Source organism: Oncorhynchus nerka, unplaced genomic scaffold (assembly GCF_034236695.1).
Source record: "Oncorhynchus nerka isolate Pitt River unplaced genomic scaffold, Oner_Uvic_2.0 unplaced_scaffold_6764, whole genome shotgun sequence".
In the NCBI taxonomy this organism is placed as follows: Eukaryota; Metazoa; Chordata; class Actinopteri; order Salmoniformes; family Salmonidae; genus Oncorhynchus; species Oncorhynchus nerka.
The window spans coordinates 1-8240 of NW_027034551.1; the positions used below are offsets into that span (position 1 = coordinate 1).

General features: G+C 46.5%; 1 long non-coding RNA gene across 1 annotated transcript; it reads right to left on the minus strand.

Annotated features, from left to right (window-relative positions):
* Positions 1 to 1472: 1472 nt before the first annotated feature.
* On the minus strand, positions 1473 to 6997 carry LOC135566186 (uncharacterized). Its single transcript, XR_010462008.1, has 3 exons — positions 6906 to 6997; positions 5361 to 5414; positions 1473 to 1528 (listed from the first exon to the last, which is right to left on the minus strand). It is a non-coding gene; the product is annotated as an uncharacterized LOC135566186 (long non-coding RNA).
* Positions 6998 to 8240: the final 1243 nt, after the last annotated feature.

An 8240-nucleotide genomic window follows, 5' to 3' on the forward strand; every position in this document is an offset into this window, starting at 1 on the left:
GGGAGGGAGAGGGGGAGAGGGTTGGCGGGAGGGAGAGGGGAGGAGGGAGAGGGCTGGCGGAGGGAGAGGGGGAGAGGCTGACGGGAGGAGAGGGGGAGAGGTTGGCGGGAGGGAGAGGGGGAGAGGGTTGGCGGGAGGGAGAGGGGAGGGAGGGAGAGGGGGAGAGGGAGGGAGAGAGGGAGGAGGGAGAGGGTTGAGGAGAGAGGGAGAGAGGGCTACGGGAGGGAGGAGGGGGAGAGGGAGGAGGGAGGGAGAGGGGGAGAGGGGAGGAGGGAGAGGGTTGAGGGAGGAGAGGGGGAGAGGGGGAGGAGGGAGAGGAGAGGGGAGGAGGGAGAGGGTTGGCGGAGGAGAGGGAGAGGAGGAGAGAGGTTGACGGGAGGGAGAGGGGGAGAGGGGAGGAGGGAGGGTAGAGGGAGGAGAGGGTTGACGGGAGGGAGAGGGAGGAGGAGGGAGAGAGGGGAGGAGAGGAGGGGGAGGAGAGGGGGAGAGGGAGGAGGGAGAGGGCTGATGGAGGGAGAGGGGTGGAGGGAGGGAGAGGGAGAGGGTTGGAGGGAGGAGGAGGAGGAGAGGGGAGGAGGAGAGAGAGGGAGGAGGGAGAGGGTTGGCGGGAGGAGAGAGGGGAGAGGAGGGAGGGAGAGGGGGAGAGGGTTACGGGAGGGAGAGGGGGAGAGGGTGGAGAGGAGGGAGAGGGGGAGGAGGGAGGGGGAGGGAGAGGAGGGAGAGGGTATGGAGGAGAGAGGAGGAGAGGGAGAGGAGGAGGGAGGGAGGGAGGAGAGGGGAGAGGGATGGAGGGAGGGAGGAGGGGAGAGGTGGAGGGAGGAGAGGGGAGAGGGTTGGAGGGAGGGAGAGGGGGAGAGGGTTGGCGGGAGGGAGAGGGGGAGAGGGCTATGGAGGGAGGGGGAGGGAGAGGGGGAGAGGGTTGCGTGGAGGGAGAGGGGGAGAGAGGGAGAGGAGGGGAGGGAGGGAGGGAGGGGGAGAGGGTTGGAGGAGGGAGAGGGGAGGGAGGGGAGAGGGTTGGCGGGAGGGAGAGGGGGAGGGGAGGAGGAGACGATTGGCGGGAGGGAGAGGGGAGAGGGAGGAGGGAGACGATTCATGTGGAGGGAGGAGGGGAGGAGGAGGGAGGGAGAGAGGGGAGGGGGAGAGGGAGGAGGGAGGAGAGGGAGGAGGGAGAGGACAGGAGGGAGAGGGGGAGAGGGTTTACAGGAGGGAGAGGGTGGCGGGAGGGAGAGGGGGAGAGGGTTATGGAGGAGAGGGGGAGAGGGTTACGGAGGGAGATGGGGGAGAGGGGAGGAGGGAGAGGGTTGGCGGGAGGGAGAGGGGAGGAGGGAGAAAAAGGGATCATTATTTAGATTCAATCAGCTATAGCAGCATAGCTTGGTTCAAGATTCTTTAGCGTGATTCCAGTTCATTGACTTGAAATGATTCTTGATTCAGATTCACTTGACTGTGACAGGATCACTAATAATTGAGTCAACTCACCTATGTTAGGATGATTCAACAGCTTCATGATTCTCACTTCTCGGAAGAGCTGAAGAGGACAGAGAAGATAATCAGCACTGTGTGTGTGTATGTATATATCTCATATCATACTCTGCTACAGGGGATCCCTGTAGTCCCCTCATGAAATGTAATTAAGGCTGGTTTCCTGTAATATATATATATATATAAAACCAGCCTATATATAAAAATATGTAATTAAGGCTGGTTTCCTGTAATTAGGTCTCTCTGAGATCTAGACACCAGAGAGAAATGGATGGAGAGAGAGAGAGAGCGGGAGAGAGCATTAGATATTATTCCATTATTATTAGAGACATTATATTATTATTATTATTTTTATTATTATTTATTATTATTCCATATTTTATATATTTTCTTATTATTATCATTATTATTATCTTATTATTATTATTATTATTATTATATTAATATTATTATATTATTATTATTTATTATTATTATTCATATTATTATTATTATTCTCACATATTTTATTATTCTACATATTATTATTTCATTATTATTATTACATATTCATATTATTATTCATTATTATATTCATATATATTATCTTTTATTATTATTATATCATATATTATTATTATTATTTATATATATTATTATTCATTATTACTATTCATATATTAATATTATTAATATTATCTTATTATATTTATTATATATCTTATTCCATTATTATCCTTATTATTATTATCTTTTTTATTATTATTATCCTTATTATTGACATTATCTTTTATTATTATATATCTCCTTATTATTCGATATTATTATTATTCTTTATTTTTTATTTATCTATATATATTTATGACATATCTATATTATTCATGACATATCTATTATTAATATGACATTATCTACATATTATTATTATTATATTATCCATTATTCCATATTATTATCAGCGACATATCTATTATTATTATTATCATATTATGATATTATTATTAATATTATTCTTCATTATAGGAGAGACGCGAGAGAGCAGGAGAGACGCGAGAGAGCAGAGAGAGCGCGAGAGAGAGAGCGAGAGAGAGCAGGAGAGAGCCCGAGAGAGAGCAGGAGAGAGCGCGAGAGAGAGCAGGAGAGAGCGCGAGAGAGAGCAGGAGAGAGCGCGAGAGAGCAGGGGAGAGAGCGAGGGAGAGAGCGGGAGAGAGCGAGGGAGAGCGAGGGAGAGAGCGGGAGAGAGCTGGAGAGAGCAGGAGAGAGCGCGAGAGAGAGCAGGAGAGAGCGCGAGAGAGAGCAGGAGAGCGCGAGAGAGAGCAGGAGAGAGCGCGAGAGAGCAGGAGAGAGCGCGAGAGAGAGCAGGAGAGAGCGCGAGAGAGAGCAGGAGAGAGCGCGAGAGAGAGCAGGAGAGAGCGCGAGAGAGAGAGCGCGAGAGAGAGACAGAGAGACGAGAGACGAGAGCGAGAGAGAGAGACGAGAGCGAGAGAGGCAGGAGAGAGAAGAGACAGAGAGAGAGAGCGGGAGAGAGAGAGAGAGAGAGAGAGAGAGCGGAGAGAGCGGGGAGAGCAGACGGAGAGAGGAGAGAGCGAGAGAGAGCTGAGAGAGAGAGAGAGACAGAGAGAGAGCGGAGAGAGAGAGCAGGAGAGAGCAGAGAGAGAGAGAGCAGAGAGAGAGAGCAGAGAGAGCAGGAGAGACGAGCAGAGAGAGAGAGAGAGAGAGCAGAGAGAGAGAGCAGAGAGAGAGCAGGAGAGAGAGAGAGAGAGAGACGAGAGAGAGAGAGAGCAGGAGAGGAGAGAGAGCAGAGAGAGAGCGAGGAGAGAGCAGAGCGCAGAGAGAGCAGGAGAGAGCGCGAGAGAGAGCAGAGAGGAGCGAGAGAGAGCAGGAGAGAGCGAGAGAGAGAGCAGAGAGAGCAGGAGGGCAGCGAGAGAAGAGCGTGAGAGAGAGCAGGAGAGTAGGCAGAGAGGGAGAGAGAGAGAGAGAGAGAGCTGGAGAGAGAGCGGGAGAGAGAGCGAGAGAGAGAGAGAGAGAGCGGGAGAGGGAGCGGGAGAGAGAGCTGGAGAGAGCTGGAGAGAGAGCTGGAGAGAGAGCTGGAGAGAGAGCAGGAAAGAACGGGAGAGAGAGCAGGAAAGAGCGGGAGAGAGAGCAGGAAAGAGCGGGAGAGAGAGCAGGAAAGAGCGGGAGAGAGAGCAGGAAAGAGCGGGAGAGAGAGCAGGAAAGAGCGGGAGAGAGAGCGCGAGAGAGAGCAGAGAGAGAGCGAGAGAGAGCAGGAGAGAGCGCGAGAGAGAGCAGGAGAGAGCGCGAGAGAGAGCAGGAGAGAGCGCGAGAGAGAGCAGGAGAGAGCGCGAGAGAGCAGGAGAGAGCGCGAGAGAGAGCAGGAGAGAGCGCGAGAGAGAGCAGAGAGAGCGCTTGAAGAGAGCAGGAGCGAGAGAGCGAGGGGAGAGAGAGCGTGAGAAGCGGGGAAAGCGGGAGAGGCGAGAGAGAGCGAGAAAGCTTGAGAGAGAGCGGGGAAGAGCGAGGAGAAAGATATATTTATTATTTTTTATATATTTTCCAGATATTTTTTATTCTACATTATCTTATATATATGACATATCCATTAGATTAGCAGAGAGGTTTTCAGGAAATTCCATAGAGGAGAGCATAGAGACATATTTATGACATAGAGCAGGAGAGCAGGACATAGATAGAGTTAGAGGGAGAGAGCAGGAGAGAGCCACATATTGTCAGGGAGAGAGCATTATTATTACAGAGAGATTCCATAGAGAGCAGGACATAGCCGCGAGAGAGAGCAGGAGAGTGGGCGGGTGGGAGAGAGAGTGGGCAGGTGGGAGAGCGAGACGGGAGAGAGAGAGATTAAGAGAGAAAGAGAAAATAGGAGAGAAAAGCACATGAGAGATGGTGAGTAAGAGGAAGGTGTTATCGTGTGTGTGTGTGTGAGTGGGAGTAGTGTGTTATGGTGTGTGTGGGAGTGTGTGTAGTGTGTTATAGTGTTTGTGTGTGTGTGTTATGGTGTGTGTTATGGTGTGTGTGTGTGTGTAGTGTGTTATGGTGTGTGTGTGTGTAGTGTGTTATGGTGTGTGTGTGGGAGTGTGTGTGTGTGTAGTGTGTTATGTGTGTGTGTGTGTGTGTGTGTGTGTGTGTGTATAGTGTGTTATGGTATGTGTGTAGTATGTGTAGTTTTGTGTAGTATGTGTAGTTTGTGTAGTGTGTATAGTGTGTGTATAGTGTGTATAGTGTGTGTGTGTAGTGTGAGTATAGTGTGTATAGTGTGTATAGTGTGTATAGTGTGTGTATAGTGTGTATGGTGTGTGTGTATGGTGTGTGTGTATGGTGTGTATAGTGTGTGTATAGTGTATAGTGTGTATAGTGTGTGTATAGTGTGTGTATAGTGTGTAGTGTGTGTATAGTGTGTGTATAGTGTGTATATAGTGTGTATAGTGTGTGTATAGTGTGTGTATAGTGTGTATAGTGTGTATAGTGTGTGTATAGTGTGTGTATATAGTGTGTATATAGTATGCATAGTGTGTGTATAGCGCGCATATAGTGTGTGCATAGTGTATAGTTATTATAATAATAGTGCGTATATAGTATTATACAGTGTGCATATAGCATATAATGCATAGCGTGCGCACAATAGTGTGCATAGTTATATGTATGTTACATAGCGCATATAGCGTATTACATGCACATAGTATATAGTGTGTATATAGTGTATTTATAATGTGTATAGTGTATATAGTGTATAGTGTGTGTATAGTGTGTATAGTGTGTGTATAGTGTGTATAGTGTGTATATAGTGTGTATAGTGTGTGTATAGTGTGTGTATAGTGTGTATATAGTGTGTATATAGTGTGTATATAGTGTGTGTATAGTGTGTGTATAGTGTGTATGGGACCCACCTTCTGCAGACTGGAAGAGTTGAGTTGTGTTTTATCAATAATCTTAACAGCCACCTGGAAATGATACACTACATTAGACTCAGCAGACAGAGAGACCAATGTGCACAACACCTTGACAAAACCAAAGATCTACCAAACCAAGATCTACCAAACCATAGAATTCAAACAAAGGGTCAGGTGACTAGAGAACTCCACATTTGACTCAGATGCATTTACCTCCTGAAATGTAAAGAAAGAACTGGCTGTCGAGGAGAACACTTGCATTTTGTTAGGGAAAAATGTAAGAGACAGTAGATCTAGCTGGTCTGTCATAATATAATAGAGACAGTAGATCTAGCTGGTCTGTCATAATATAATAGAGACAGTAGATCTAGCTGGTCTGTCATAATATAATAGAGACATTAGATCTAGCTGGTCTGTCATAATATAATAGAGACAGTAGATCTAGCTGGTCTGTCATAATATAATAGAGACAGTAGATCTAGCTGGTCTGTCATAATATAATAGAGACAGTAGATCTAGCTGGTCTGTCATAATATAATAGAGACAGTAGAAGTAGCTGGTCTGTCATAATATAATAGAGACAGTAGATCTAGCTGGTCTGTCATAATATAATAGAGACAGTAGATCTAGCTGGTCTGTCATAATATAATAGAGACAGTAGATCTAGCTGGTCTGTCATAATATAATAGAGACAGTAGATCATTATGTCATTACATAACAGAGACAGTAGATCTAGCTGGTCTGTCATAATATAATAGAGACAGTAGATCTAGCTGGTCTGTCATAATATAATAGAGACAGTAGATCTAGCTGGTCTGTCATAATATAATAGAGACAGTAGATCTAGCTGGTCTGTCATAATATAATAGAGACAGTAGATCTAGCTGGTCTGTCATTACATAACAGAGACAGTAGATCTAGCTGGTCTGTCATAATATAATAGACAGTACCTCCATGTCATACACGAGACCTCGTAGATTTAAATTCTCGCTCTCTCTCTCTCTCATATATATATATATATATATATTTAACTAGGCAAGTCAGTTTAGAATAAATTCTTATTTACAATGACGGCCCAGAACAGTGGGTTAACTGCCTGTTCAGTGGCAGATTCTAAGACAGACCCAGTTCAGAATGCTGAACACTGTCTCTGCCTGGTGGAACACAGTGAGGACAGAATGTTGACTGTTCCAACAGAACACCCACTTCAACTCAACGGAGAGAGACAGTTGGGTTGCATCTCAATAGTATACAAAGACTTCCTCTCCTAGTCTCCTCTCCTTCATCAAGTCCTTCAGGAGAGAGCGGTTGGATAGAAGAATGAAAATCAATAATGGTGTGTGAGAGAATGCGTGTGTCTGAGCTGAGGGGACTGTAGGGGTGGTTCAAAATGGATCCAGTCAAAATGCAGAAGGAATTGAGATACAGCCCAAGTCCAAAGTGGATGCTACACAGAAGTGATGCAACAAGACAGGAAGCAGTTCCTGCCAGAAGAGAAATTGGTGTCTCTGTGTGAATGACTAACGTGTGTGTGTCTGTTACCTCTTTCCCGGTGAGGACATGGCGTGCCAGTTTGACTTTTGCGAAGTTTCCCTTGCCAATGGTCTTCAGCAACCGATAGTTACCGATGAGGGGTCTCTTCGCCGTCGTGGCAACCAGTTCCGACATCGCGGCATGCTGGGACGGCCCCCGCCTTGGTGTCCTGGTAGAAGAGAGGGAGGGAGAGGAGGAGAGAGTTGTTTAAGTACAGGGATCATCAACTCAGATTAACCAATTATTTCATGAGCGGAACCTACTTACAACAATTGGTAGACTGCAAATTGACCGCAAGAAACCCAAACAGATATTTGAATGAAGCATTCTATTATCTCAAACCTTGCTAACATATGTACATGATCACAAACACTGACTTTACAAAATGGGCCAGGATGCTGGACCATGTTGACTCCAATGCTTCCACAGTTGTATCAAGCTGTCTGGATGTCCTTTGGGTGGTGGACCTTCTTGATACACACAGGAAACTGTTGGGTGTGAAAACCCAGCAGCGTTGCAGTTCCTTTCAGAAACCGGTGCCTGGCACCTACTGCCATACCCCCATTCAAAGGCACTTAAATCTTTAGTCTTGTCCATTCACCATCTGAATGGCACACAGACACAATCGTCTCATGGCTTAAAATCCTTCTTCAACCTGCCTCCTCCCCTTCATCTATACTGATCGAAGTGGATTTAGCAAAAGACACCAATAAGGGTTCATAGCTTTCACCTGGTCAGTCTATGTCATGGGAAGAGCAGGTGTTCATCATGTTTTGTACACTCAGCGTCGATCTCTCTATTTTACGTGGGAACGTACAGAACAGAATTCTTTGGAACAGATTTGTCAAATAAAAATCAGTTGGACCTGATTAGCTGATGTTTTTAAACATTATTTTTGGTCTGAAAAGTCGGGCAGTCAAATAAAAATCCAGCAGCCAGTTGAAGAACTCCCAGGAGGTCATATGACTGAGTGTAGTCTGGCCCAGTAGGTCATATGGTTGAGTGTGTCTGGCCCAGTAGGTCATATGGTTGAGTGTAGTTCGCCCAGTAGGTCATATGGTTGAGTGTAGTCTGGCCCAGCAGGTCATATGACTGAGTGTAGTCTGGCCCAGTAGGTCATATGGTTGAGTGTAGTCTGGTAGTCAGTAGGTCATATGGTTGAGTGTGGTCTGGGCCCAGTAGGTCATATGGTTGATGTAGTCTGCCCAGGAGGTCATATGGTTGAGTGTAGTCTGGCCCAGCAGGTCATATGACTGAGTGTAGTCTGGGCCCAGGAGGTCATATGGTTGAGTGTAGTCTGCCCCAGTAGGTCATATGGTTGAGTGTAGTCTGGCCCAGTAGGTC